Here is a 14173-nt window from a genome sequence, read left to right on the forward strand (position 1 = left end):
GTTCAAAATAAAAAACAGTCTCTACATACGTGAGGGAAAGAAGCAGGATGAAGCCGGAGGTGGGGGGGTGGGGTGCGGATCCAGAGGGCGCTGTTTTTGTGGAAGAGTGCTGCGAACAAAGTTTTGAAATAAAATGTCATCAGAATAAGACAATAACCTACAAAGTGAATGAAATCATTTTCCTGATGCCCCCTTTTTTCTCCTATATTTTTTCGATCACAGCACATGGTCAGATGGTCCCAAATAAATAGCTCTTTACAGCTGCCGTGATATTTCCTGTACCAAGCATGCCAAATAAATAATTGTATTTCTTTCATAAATTCCTGGAAAAGAATCACAGACTCCATGGCTCTAGATGTGATCTGGGAACTCATCTTGTCCCTTTTTTCTGTCTTCAGGAAGGTTCGAACTGAAACTTTCCCAAGCAGATCAAAATCTCCTCTGGAAATATCATGAAATAATTCTTCCGAGGCCAAGGCCAAGGCCCAGGCCAAAGATCTCTCAGTGTAAAGGGTCAAAGATCTTGTTAAGGAAGGAACGTGGGATCTGGAGTGAGCAGACCCTTGGAAGTCTGGGCCCCGGGTTTGCCAACCCTGACACTTGGACAAGTCACGTGTTGGCTCTGTGCTTGGGTTGCTTCAAAAACAGAGATAACGTAATCTACGTAACAGGGTTGTTCCAATGATCAAGTGAGACAATGGATGTGAAATTGCTTTGTAAACTGGGGAGTGCTATTCAGATACCACTTATTATTGTTGTTGTGCTCACTCAGTTCATTTCTCCCGCAGGGGGCTAAAGAACCCAGTCCTTGACCACTAAAATGCAAAAGGACTGACAGCGCAGGCGTGCACTCCTGACTGTGTGCACAGGCACTACCAGGCCCCGCAGCCTGGGCGGCAGCGTGATCTGAGGATGAAGGGGGAGCATGAAACCCACGTGTAAGCAGCCACTTCCTGCTTTCCTCCCCAGAAGCAGATCTGTGCATTCACCTTAGCCCAGCCTTGATCTGGCCCTAGAACCATGGGGTGAATGACAGGAGACCTGGACTCAGGCCACTATACTGTCATATGACTCTAGGTTACTTATTCACTTGGTTACTTATTCAAAATAAATAGTGATTAGAGACCAGACTCTTGAGCCAGTCATCCTGGGTTCAAATCCTGGCTCCACCAATGACTTGAGAGGTTGCTTTGGGATAAATACAAATACTAGCCAGTATTTATTGAGCAATCAGGAATGCCAGCACTGTTCCAAATGCTTTGTGTATATCAACTCAGGGATCTTCCCAATAACCCTATGAGGTTATTCTTCCCATTTTTTCCAGATGATGAAACGGGGGCCAAAGTGCTTCAGTAACTTCTCCAGGGTCACTCAGCTAGTGAGTGGCAGTCTCCCATACTCATCACAATTATACCTAACTCCTCACAAAGAAATGTGTCAACGTATGCGAAGTGCTGAGAGTCGTGTCTGCCACTCAGTAAGAGCTATACAGTAATAGCTATAATAGCTATTATTTATTGTATATTGAGGACCCATTATACACCAGCCACTTTGCTAGATGCGTGCAAGACACACAAGCTCAGCAGCCCCACCCCATTAAGATCACAAATAATAATAATACGCACTCTACTTCTTCCCCATAGTTGTTCTGGGGATCGAGTCAGAACGGCAATGTATAAAGATGTAGGCGTGCTTTGGAAAGTGAAAAGCAACTACATTTGGAAGGCAGAGTTAGCGTTAGTTTATTTTAGCTGAATCTGACACAATGTCCTTGTAATAGGAAAAACTGAAAAAAATGTATCCGAGAGATACATTATACTAATCTTCCGGTTGGAATAAGCATCGTCCGTGCTGTGGCAGGGTCTAGAACTCCACTGGCCAAAATCACTGACTTGATTCCATAGTTGTTATAGTGTCACGTCGACTCCAGCCCTGATGTCATAACTCTATGCTTATTTATTTTCCTCCAGAGAAGGACACTTAAAGCCATGTGAAATGTCTGTTTTCTTTTCCAGGACTTGTTGGCCTTCTACCAGAATACCAGAGAACTAATTTTTCTAAACACCCAATCAACATATACTTATCGAACATGTACTATTTTCAAAACACTATATTAAAGGATTCTATGCGTTAATGCTTTCCTCAATTTACATTTATAGTTCTGGATTAATTCTTATTACAAGGATCACAGAACAAATGCGACAGGGGCTCATTCTCCCTTTTATCTCCAAGAATGTCTTATAGAAAAAAATTGAGCCTAAAACAATTTGTGAAAATACTAAAGGGCACTATGATTCTTTTAGCCCAAAAGACAAATTTCTGAGAGAGAGAGAGAGAATCATAGCAATAGGATATTAATCTTATTTTAACAGGCATTTCTTGACCACCTACTCTGAACCTAAGTTCCAGAATATAATATTTACCAGCTGTGTTACCTTGGACAAGTTTCTTAGCCTTTATGGACCTCAGTATCTTTATCTATACAATGGGGGAAAAAAATAAAATACTTGGGAAGCACTTGGGAAGCATTTATTGTTTCACGTAATCTTCTCAAGAGATCCTGTGAAGCAGATGCCGTGCCTTATTGCATGTGATAAACCAGCGTCTAGCTTCCTGAGCGCAGCAGCATACCACAGTTCTCACAGTCGGTGAACAGTAAGGTGAAGCCTCAACTACGCTTCCTGCATTTCTAAGCCCTGTGCTCTTTCCCCTGGACCAAAGGCCCAAGACAAGGAAGGATTGCCATTGGAGAACTCAAAAGCCTAAGGAATTGGTGCCAGATTTTATTATTATTCAACTCGGTTGTTTTTATCCTAGTTATTTGAACATTCTGGCCCCAGAATTTCTTGGTATCTGTGTTTGCAGGTCAGTGCTCAGAGGACTTTTCATAAACAGTTTCAAAATACAAATGCTCTGTATCAAAGGTAGGCAAAGTCAAATTGACTTTAAGCCAGAAAGTTCCGTTGCCGCTGCTCCATAACATGCTTGGTGTGCTAGAGGTCAAGTTTTCCCAGTGATAAGGGGGACTTAACTAGGAAGTTCTCAAAGCAGAAAAGGGGAGCAGGAGTGCCCCAAAGGTCATCAGGAGAGAGATGGCCTTGAGAGGAGGGCTTTATCTACGTGGACTTGCCACCGGGAATTAGGCATGAGCAAACACACGTTATTTCTGGCAAAGGTTGTACACCTCAGAGAGCAACTGATAAATCGGGATTGCTTCTAAGGATGGCACGTGCAACAAACAAGGGATACCAATGTCTAGGTAGTGAGTGAAATTGAGAAACTTCCTTTGGGAAGGGTGGTTTCAGTGCCTTCAAGTTCCGGATATTGTCTTGGGCTGTTGCAGTTTCTTCTCCTTCTCCTCGTCCTCCTCCTCGTTCTCCTCCTTCTTCCTCCTCTTTTTCCCCTTCCTCCTCCTCCTCCATTACCCATCCTCTCATAGAACAGTAATCAGTCCATTTAACCCAATCCATTTGACTCAGTCTATTCTATCCTGTGTGTTTATAATTTCTTTTTTTTTTTTTGGAGGAAGACTAGCCCTGAGCTAACATCTGCCGCCAATCCTCTTGTTTTTTGCTGAGGAAGGCTGGCCCTGAGCTAACATCCGTGCCCATCTTCCCTTACTTTATATGTGGGACGCCTGCCACAACATGGCTTGATAAGCTGTGCGTAGGTCCGCACCAGGGATCCAAACCTTCGAACCCCCGGCCGCCGAAGCGGAAACATGTGAACTTAACTGCTGTGCTACCAGGCCGGCCCCTGTTTATAATTTTTTAGCTCACTAAAACCTCATAAGATATGCCTCACACCAAGCTCTACCAGGTGCCACTCAAGGTGATGTGCGTACATTTTTCTCCCAGTGTTTGATATACTCACTCTTAGCAATGATATTTCCTTTAAGTCCTGTTCTTGATGCCCATCCCAGGAAGATGCTGACGAGGAGAGCCACCTCACTATGCTCCAGGGAATGGAGGGTCTTGGAAGGGCAGTAAAGGATACTTCGAGAGATTCATCTGGGATCAATACCTAACGAAGTGAGAATAAATTATCACATCCAACGGCAAGAGGCATTTATCATGGAGGCATTTATCACAATTATTATTACTATTTAAATTAGAGCACTCTCATTTATTTTTTTAAAACACTGTGAAAACAGTCCATGCTCTAATGGAACAGAAAATGCAACAAAATAATGGTTCTTGTCCTGGTCACTTTCCAATCTTCCTCGTGGAGTTTTTCTTGAGAGAAAGGAGGCCAGTTTGGAGACAGATGGGCAGGGTCTCCCCCAAGCCCAGCTACTCCTGAGCCCAGCCAGGCACTCAGGGACCCTTCTCCTGCCCTCCAGTCTCTCCCCGGTGCTGTCCCCACCTTGCTGTTCTGAGCATCTTAAGAGGGAGGCCACTTCATTGTCCACAGGCTGTTTGCACGGCCATTCTGTCAACAAGTCCCTGGAAGCCAAGGTGAAGGCGTGGAGCTACAGGCTTCGCCCCATCTCCCTTTGTGCTCAGAGACTACAGGGCCTAATTCCCTGCGTGAGAGGGTTGCGTAAACTTGGCAGTCACAATGGCGTTCACCCTCAGCCTCCTTGGCTGAGTGGTTGCAGTTCTTAGAGCCTTTCCTGAGAGCTTTCTTTACTAATCTCCGGGGCTCACCTCTGATTACTCCGCAGAAAATTTTCTCTTCCTTGGTAATTCAGGTCAGCTTTGCAGAACCCAAATTCACTGAAAGCTTAAGTAATTTTCCACATTGGCTGCCTTTTGTGCTGAAATTTAGCTGAAAATTGCTTAATTCTCGGCTCTACTCTGATTACATAGATTTAGCCTAAAATTCCTTAAATCACAAAAGAATCCCCAGGACCCCTCAACTTAATTCCACCCACCTCCAGGGTTAGTAACAAGGCTACATCCATAACTAGAAAGAAAGAAGGATCTACTTATATAACCTGGGAAAGAGAGAGCCTGTCTCCTGATTACATCAAGGGCTGAAAGACATCATGCCGTCTCTGGATTTAGTACGTGAAACTAGTGTCGTTTCATAAAAACAGCTCAGAATTGAGAGACAGCAAGCCTGGATTCCCGCCTTGTTCCGGCCACTTGAAAAGTAACGGATTCTTAACCTTTGTTTTTTTGCATCCTGGATCCCTTTGAAGACCTGTTAAACCTTGTATTATATGTACAAAATTTGAGGGCGCAGATAGCAGAGCCCTCAGGGTAATAACCCCTCCCCAGTCTATGTCTAGTCTTTCCCATCACTAACACCCACAGAGTCCTTTAATCCTGCATTAGGAGGGAAACAATCTAGCATGCTATATTTTTAATGTTCAAAATGCGAATTGTCCCATATAGCCTTGAGAGTGAAAGCAGAACAGTGTCGGGAAGTTTCACCCACCGGTGGTGGAGCTCTGTCTTGTCCTCGGTTTTCATGAAATGCTAAAATTATCCGCAGCTCCTCAGGGTGTGATCCGCAGCTCCATATGGTTCCTATCCTAGCAATCTAGCAATTCATCAATCTGTTTACATACTGATGTTATACTTAGATTGATATTTAACTCCCCTCAGAATCGGTGCCTTGCAAAAGATTTATAAATGACTGCTTTGCAGTAATAGAATAGATGTGGCACTAAATGGAAAATAGTAATCATTTAGTTACAAATCATGGCCCCTTTCTTTTTATTTGCACATACATAACCACATATTTACACACACGCACGTAGAGCTGGCTGTGTCAGAGCCCCGACACTGACAAGTATGCCAAATGCTGAATGTTGATTTGTTAAACAGCAACTAAAGTTCTGGATATAAACAGCCTCATATAAAAAATGTATATAAAGTAAATATACAGTGATCGAGACACACTTAAAAGTTATGCACTTGACTTATCATTCTCTTTTTCTACTTGTTTTTATTTTATGGTGTATGTCATAGCCATATTTAAAATCTGTCAGGAGGCATCAACAATATATGAAATAAATAGCCTTTTTTCCTACTCCTATGATATTCATAGAATCTCAAAGTTGGAAAGGATTTGAAAAGTTGTTTACTCTGGCTTCCAACCAATATAGGAATCAGCTTTCTTATAGCCTTGACAGAAGGTTATGTAAATCTCTGCTTGAATACTCCTAGCGATGGGGAACTCACTTCTGTGCAGATCTAAATGTCAGGGGGATCTTCCTGATATCAAGCCAGAACAGGTTCCTAGTAATTTCCATGGCAGATCTAAAACTAAATTTGTCTTTCGTTTTCTTCAAACCAGCCCCTTCTTTTATGTTTCCCATTCTAACTAATAGAACCACAGATCAACCGCTTAGAAACCAGGCCCCATATACCACTCTTTCTCCCATTTAATTGATTATCAAACCCAGGTGAGTCTGTCTTTTGAAAACAGCCGCTTGGGTCTGTTGCCCTCTCTCTGTCCCGAAGATCTCTTTCTTGGAGTATTGCAATAGTCAATAACTGATAATTCTGCCTTTAACCTCACCCTTTGTGGCTCACCACTCAAATGGAATCGAGACTTTCTGTAAAACACTATGCTGAAGCCCCTCTAACACTACATGATAAAGCTCCTTCCCACTCCATGACCAGGCTTCAGCTTAGCTCCCCGGTTGTATGTCCCAATACTCCACCTAACCCCCTTCCCATGGCAAGTTCTAACCCTGTGGAACCACTTAGGGTTAGTTCCCTGAACGTGCAGCAGTAATGAATTTTGTTACTTTATCTGAAACACTGTTCCCCTTCGATCGCGGGAGCGAAGTTCCACGGGCCCTTCAGGGCTGGCCCCAGCATCCCATCCTCCCCTCACCTCCTCAGACCAAGCTGATCCCTGCTGACTCCTGCCCTCTTTGGGCCTCTGCTGAGCCCTCTGTCCATCTCAGTCACAATAGCTACTGCTTTTAGGGACACTTCTTTAAAGGTTCACCTCTCCACCAGAATGTGAAGCCCGTGAAGCCATCCATGTTTGGAGCCCTGGGTCAGCAGTACAGTGTCTGACTGTTGGGAACCAGGAGCTCCCTAGATGCCTGTGGCACAGCTCCATGTGGCTCTGCCTGTGCATTGCAGGAAGGAAAGAAGGTGGGAGGGAAGATAGGAAGGAAAACAGGCAGGAAGGAAAGAGTGGCATGTTTCCTTCACAAAAAAGAGCCATTGACATTTAGACACAGCTAATCCTACTCTGAATTTTGAAAAGTACCCTAAAATACTATTTTTTCTTAGATTAAACATTCTCCAATTATTGTAGACATTGTACTCTCCTGACAGCCTTCCCTGCATGAGATCTAGAGCTAAACAAAACGTTCTACTTGTGTTCTGACCAATGAGGAAACCGTATGCTTGGCTGTAACGAAAATACTCCTAAAGTAGGTTATTTGGTGCATGTTGCAGCTAAATTCCACCACTCAATTTTTTTCTCACGCATTGCCTCTATGTCTTGATGTCCCAATTCTACACTTGTATGGTACATGTGCTTCCTTCTCCGAAAACTTCACCACCCACCATCCCCACGGCCCACACGACCCTTCCTCCTCTACCCACAGCTGAGGCCTAGAAGGTCAGAGTCTCTCCTTCTGGATATTGAAATAAGACGCCAGAGGATGAAGCCAGATGGTGCTGTGTCCTTTAACTATGGGGTTACATAGGGTAGGTAAGGCCAGGGCAGACTTTTGATCAGTTTGCTCAGTGAGGAGCAAGCAGAGAAAGAGAAGATCAGGTAGCAGAAAGAATTGGGCTAATGAGACAGCTTCCCAAAGAGAAGGAGAAAGAAGAGGCCCTGTGGGAAGAAGGAGAGCGAGGAAACAGGGGAGACAAAGGAAGGGAAGGGAAGGGAAGGGGTGCGGGGAGCTGTCTCAGTCCCTGCTCCGATTTCATGACATCTGCGTAAGCTGTGTTTCTGTGAGGTGACTCTCTGTCCTTCCACTGTCCACTAGCCACTCACCCTCACCCGGGACGCTTTCACACATTTGTTCTGTTTGTGGAAACAATATCCCTAATCAGCCCAGGTGGGAGATTACCCCTTCATATTTTAGACTAAGGTCTTTTGTCCGGATCTGTTTCTTTCTCCAACAGGAGGAAGGTAGAATCTTCTTTACCAGTCTCTGAGTCTATCATTTTGAAATATGGAAGGGTAATTCTTCACTCACTTCTTTTCCAATTCATTCTGCCTGGCTACACACACACACACAAAGACAATGATAATAATAAATAACAGCAGCTAACATTTACTTTGGACTTGCTGTATACCAGGCACTAGGTTAAATACCTCTGCCATTCCACATAATTCTCATAACAATGTTATGAAGCAGCCTTATTCTCATCCCCATTTTTCAGATAAAGATCCACAGTTTAGCAAGATTATATGGCTTGCTAAGTAACACCTCGTTAACACGTTAGAACTGAGATTTAAGTCTAGTCATTGTTTACTTCCTCCTTTACACCTATTTTGATGAGCACAGGGAGAAAGCAATTAGAACTGGTGCTAACCTCGACACCTATTCTCTGAGCCATTGTGCTCATAGACAGTTAGCTCTGGTCACTGTTATTATCATTGTTATTTCTATTGTTAACATTATTAAAGTCTCCTTGCTAGTTAGTGGTCCTGATGAAACTTGAACCTCAGATGATCAGATGCCTCCCAACATGGATACTAATAAACCCAAACCTAGCAGTTAGGTAGATCAGCCATTGATAGACCTAACTCCTCAAATTATTCATGGGCTGCATTCAAAGTTGTGTCCATAAGTTAGTTGTTCAGAACACCAAACACATTTCCTCCTTGAAATAATTTTTCAGAGAGGATCAGCCCACACAAATAAAGCTGAAATACTCTACACGTATAATTAAAAGAGCAGAACACGAGACTATTATACATATCTAACACTGTATTTTAGTTACATGTTCTTTTATAGTCTCTGCTGCTCCTGAAAAATTGCCTTGATATGATTGTAGCACTGTCAGCATTGAAACTCACATTGACGTCTGGACATTAGAGGTCAGATTATTCTTTAGTGCAATTATCTTGGTGAGCTCCCACCCTTATCCAAGGGCTTGACACCAGGTGAACACACAGTGAATGTTTCCTGGGTGGATGAAAACATTTAGTGGTGAGGTGTTAGAGATTGCAATGGCCCCAGGGGGATGAGGTGGGATGGTGGGAGAGACTCGATGAGACTCCAGGGTGAGCTAAACTTTCTTACTGATATGGCTGTAACTCCTTTTTTTGATGGGAGAAAGCAGGTAGAATTGGTGCTAAACCGGACTCCTCAGTGGGGTTGATAATTACCTTGGTATCCTGTGCACAGTAACGATTCCAATAAAACTATTTTAACTAAGAAACGTGGATTTCCCCCTAAGTGAGTCAAAAAGAAAGTTTATTCAAGCTGAATGACCCTGAGGAGTTTGTTAACAGACTACCCACAGGCTCTATATTCTTCCTTGTCTATTAAAGAACAGTTACCCATGACTTGAAAAGGAATTTATCGAGTACACGCAGACGACCTATGCTGGGAATTGCCAGAATCCATGGAAACGTTGGTTTAACCACCTAGACAACCTTAGGCCCCCTAAATTGATGGTCGCCATCATGTACTTACATTCTTCCCCAGGGGCTCAGAAAAGTAGAGTTAATTTTAATTTCTATTTGAAAAATATCCTCAGTGAAAATAATAACAGTCTCTTGCTCCAACTAGCCCATGTTTAACTGACAGGTCTGGGCCTGACTGACTGCTAAAGGAAACATACTCTCTCCTCTCCCCAGGGGTCCCCAAATCTTTCAGTCTCTGATTGTTCATCTAGAACTAAAATATGTCTCTTAAAACCAAACGTCTAATGAAAATGTATATACATATGAAACAGTTTCCACAAATGTTTATAGCTTTATTTATGATCACCAAAAAAATGGAAACATCTCAATGTCTTTCAACTGATGAATGGATATAGAAACTGCAGTACATCCACGCATTGGACTACTTACTACTCAGCAATAAAAAGGAACAAACTATTGACACATGTAACGACATGGATGAATCCCGAATGTGTTATGCTGAGTGAAGGAAGCCAGACCCAAAAGGCTATACGCCCTATGCTTGCATTTTCATGACATTCTGGAAAAGGCAAAACTATAGAGACAGAAAACCAACTAATGGTTGCCAGGTGCTGGAAAAGGGAAAGAGGTTGACCACAAAAGGGAGCAGGGGCATTTCTGGAGGTGACAGAAATGTTCCATATGTTGATCCTCATGGTGGTCACACAAGATTATATGTTTGTTCAAACTCATAGATCTGTATACTAAAAAGAGTGAATTTTAGTATATGTAAATTATCCTCAATAAACTTGACCCAAAATAATTTTAAAATAAATTTTCTTGTAAAAAGAATTTAAAAAACTGGCTAAGTGTGATTATTCTACTCTTAACTCCAATGTTCAGGCAGACGATCTTAATTGAGAATGATTGAATTGATGCCTAAATGGGGTCAGGATTGGGCAACATACACCCAGCAGGGCAAGTGGACTGCTGTTCTGAGAGGCCCTCGTGGGAACAACATTTCAAACTTGTTGACTTCTAGAACTTGTTGGTAGTGTAGGTTGGGAATGGTCTTCCTCTAGGGCAAAGGACAGATGCTTGAATGATCTATGGGCAAAAATATGAGGTGATGTACATGTAGTTTCCAATTGCCTCTTCACGGCATCTCATTGAGCCTCCTAAGAAGTTTCCAAGACAGGGGTTATCAACCCTGTTGTGTAGGCGAATAAGCTGAGGTTTGGGGGGATGTGACTTAGTCCTTAGCAAGGCAGCAGACTTTAGGGCTGGGCCACAGGGCTTCTGACTTCACGCTTGTTTGTTTGCTTGATGTTGGTGGTGGCAGTGGCTTAAATTGTACTTAACTCTCCATCTTTGAGATGAGTCAATCATCAAAATATGAAGAAAGACTGGCGGAGACAGATAAAAGTTTTTCTCTCACTGCAAAGATAAAAATTACAGTGAATTTCTGAAAAAGAGACATAAAGTAAATGTCAAGATTTTGTCCAGAAGAGTCAGTCTGTGCCTACCTGAAACTAAGCATCTAATTTACAGTTTAATTCGGGGCAGCCTTCAGGTATTTTGACTAAATGACTGAAAACACCTGGATGTTTGGAGTTTTGAGAGGAACTATCTGATATTTTCTGTGTTGGCCAGGTGTCCAGTATTTGATTTGCATACCTCCCAAGAGACCAGTGGAGGCTCACGGCAGTCGGGTATCTACAGGAACATTTCAGTGTCTCACGGAGTTCTGTTGTTCCATCGGAAATCACTGGACTCACCCACACGAAAGAATGGGAAATAAATCACACCTTTCACATGTCTTCCTGGTAACGTACAACCCGCTGCTACATTGCGCAAGAAACATAGATCATGTAATGTTTTTTGTTGCATAGGAACAGCCTTGGAAATTTTCAAAGCAGAAGGGTCAGAATGTTAGGAAGTTTGTAGCAGGGAAAATTCTTGCCGTGGCAGCTGATAAGCTAAATATCCTGACTAGACTCTCTCCTCTCTTTCTGGCACGTTGCCTAACAGAACAACAGAGTCCTATGTGGGTCTGTAACAGTCACACAAAACGGATGGCACCCTCTCATCGCACCCTTGCTTAAAGACCTTCCATGATGCCTAGATGGGCACTGAGGCCCCGAACTGTTGAAGCAGGGTTAGTGATGTGGACAGAGAGTAGGAACAGGACACGACAAGTGCTGTGTTTGCACTACTGCAGATCACACTGAGTCCCCTTCTCAGTCAGGCCAGAAAGAGGAAAGAGTTCAGGGGTGGCTTAATTCCACCCTGCTGCTTCCCGACACTCTGAGGATTGTATTTTTCCCCCTCTCTTTCTCTTTTCAGTCTCAATGTTCCTCATCACCCCCTAGCAACAGCCCCTCCTCCGGAAGGAAGTGAAAGATATTTGAAGAGTCTCTTCTTTGTTCCTTGTGTTTTTTCCTTTGTTCTTCCAGGTGGGGGAGGAGTCAGGGGAGGATTGGGGAGGGGACACTGGTGAGGCAGCACAATAGAGGGGAAACTAAAGCCCAAAAGTCCCAGTGCCTTACAGGACTCCCAGCATATTAATAATTGCTAATAATTGTGCATCTCCATGCTACCTGCCACCAACCTTAAACAGTTCTCGTGCATCTCACTTGGAGCAAACTCTGTTTATGAAAACCTGCATTGTCACAGAAGAGAAATTATGGATTGTTGTGCTATTACCAAAGATGTGACTCTGAAAGTATTCACAAACACCTCCATTAAATGGTCAGCTTTTTCCAGTGCATTTTAAATATGACTAGACTTCTAAAGCTGTGATTTTCACGTAGCTCTTAGGGACCACATCTATTGGGTAAAGCGAGTCACACCTGCAGTAAAGTCAAGGTTTCCAGAAGAGAATGTTCTCCATTTCTTTGACCATTTCCTTAATCCTTGGGCAAGATCAACACAGAAGCAGTAAGCACAAGAGTTAGGCTGAGCTGAGCAAAGACCTCTGTCCCAGGGCACAAGGCTACCATTTTGAACAGTGTCCCTGGTGAAGTTTATAGGGTGGTAATAAAAGCCTCTCTGGGCCGGAGCGTCTGCCTGTCCCATAGCAAAGCAGGCAGAAACTTTCCCACTCATACAGAAAAGGCGGGGGGAGAAATAAGGTGGCAAGAAGGATAAGCTTCCTGGTGGTTCTACTTTCCACAGCTCTAGGTTTTATGGGACCCGTGGAAGTGAAGCAAGAGCACGAACTATAGGTGAAATCAAGCAAACCAACTGCCTTTTCAACCTTATGTTTTTAATCACGTCTCTCAAGTACCGGCCAACTTAACCTTTAAGTATGCCTGTGCCCAGATTGTGTGTTACAAGGGCAGAACGTCAAGAATCTCTTGACTTCACCCAAATCCCACTGACAGTAGTAAAATAAATACAACAAATTCTTAGAAATGATCAGCTGAGAGTTGTGCGTAGGATCACTGAAGCCGTTTCAAGAGTAACAGCCAGTCATTCGATCAACAAATATTTTTGAGTATCTATGGAGGCCAAGCACTGGAGGAGGCAGCAAGGTGCCCATCAGGAATATATCCTGGATGCTGGCCTCAAAGTGTTTGCAGCCAAATTGGGAGATAAATGCATACACAGACAATCCTAAGGCTATGGAATAAGGGCTAAAACAGGGACGCAAAATAATTGTGACATGGAGGAAGGAGTGACCAAAGCAGCTCGGGGTGGGGAAGGACTGTGTCCAGGAAAAGATATTCCAGAATGGTGCTTCAGCACAGCCTTTCAAGATGAGCAGAGAGTGACAGAATCAGGAGTCCCCTACTCAGGGCATTTTGCTGCTGGGGAATTCTCAACCCAAAGAACATTGAATTTTCCATCAAGAGGGCTTGCCAATTCAATTTTTCCATGAAAATACGTATACACACACTTGCCCTCCTCGGTCTTGTCAGATTGATAGCCATTATTCTTTTGTTCTGTCTTCCTAGGTCAGGGATGCATTTAAATCTAAATTCCAAAGGTGAGCAAGAGCAAGTGTACCTCATTTCTGTGATTTCAAGCACTCTGGGGAAAGATTTGGGGTAGTAAGTGAATAACAATTAACAATATTTTCCCATCTGATCAGTAGATCATACGGTGTTTGCTCTTTCTAATTAATTTAGCTTTCTAGTAAGGTTATCTTGCACACTTTCCAGGGTCCCCTGATATAAATAGACTGGGCAGCAAGGAGGAAATCAAAACAAGTGTGCATTTGTCTGGAAAGTGGTGACAACTGTGCAGAGTGGAAGAAGACAAATATAAGAAAACAACAAGTATCAGAAAGCTGGAGGATATAGCTGGTCACCACAATATCTTCATCAGATCAACTGGGTGGTCATAAAAGACTAAGCCAGAAATTCACGTCAAGGTCAAGGAGAAGCTACAGATTACAGTGGAATGATGGCTTTCCTCATTTTAGAAAAGCTACTATTTTAGAAAAATCAGTTCAAGTTTAGCAAATTTCTTTCATAAGGAAGTGAAAAAGAAAACCTCCTCACTGTTAGTCAATAATGAAAAATGGGTCTGGTTCCAAAGCTGTCTGGAGCAAATATTTGCCAATGGCAAGCTGGGGATTATGAATGAAGATTTATCAGTCTCAACACTTAGGTCTTTTTTTGGCAGGGGTATGGAAAAAATGTACATAGCCTGACAATAT

The 14173-nt window shown here is 43.0% G+C and overlaps 1 long non-coding RNA gene across 1 annotated transcript; it reads right to left on the bottom strand.

Annotated features, from left to right (window-relative positions):
• On the bottom strand, nucleotides 1–4499 carry LOC139076435 (uncharacterized). The gene is made up of 3 exons (XR_011528042.1): nucleotides 4366–4499; nucleotides 3874–4023; nucleotides 1–109 (listed from the first exon to the last, which is right to left on the bottom strand). It is a non-coding gene; the product is annotated as an uncharacterized lncRNA (long non-coding RNA).
• Between the last annotated feature and the right edge of the window lie 9674 nt (nucleotides 4500–14173).

Source organism: Equus przewalskii, chromosome 16, assembly GCF_037783145.1.
Source record: "Equus przewalskii isolate Varuska chromosome 16, EquPr2, whole genome shotgun sequence".
Lineage (NCBI taxonomy): Eukaryota > Metazoa > Chordata > Mammalia > Perissodactyla > Equidae > Equus > Equus przewalskii.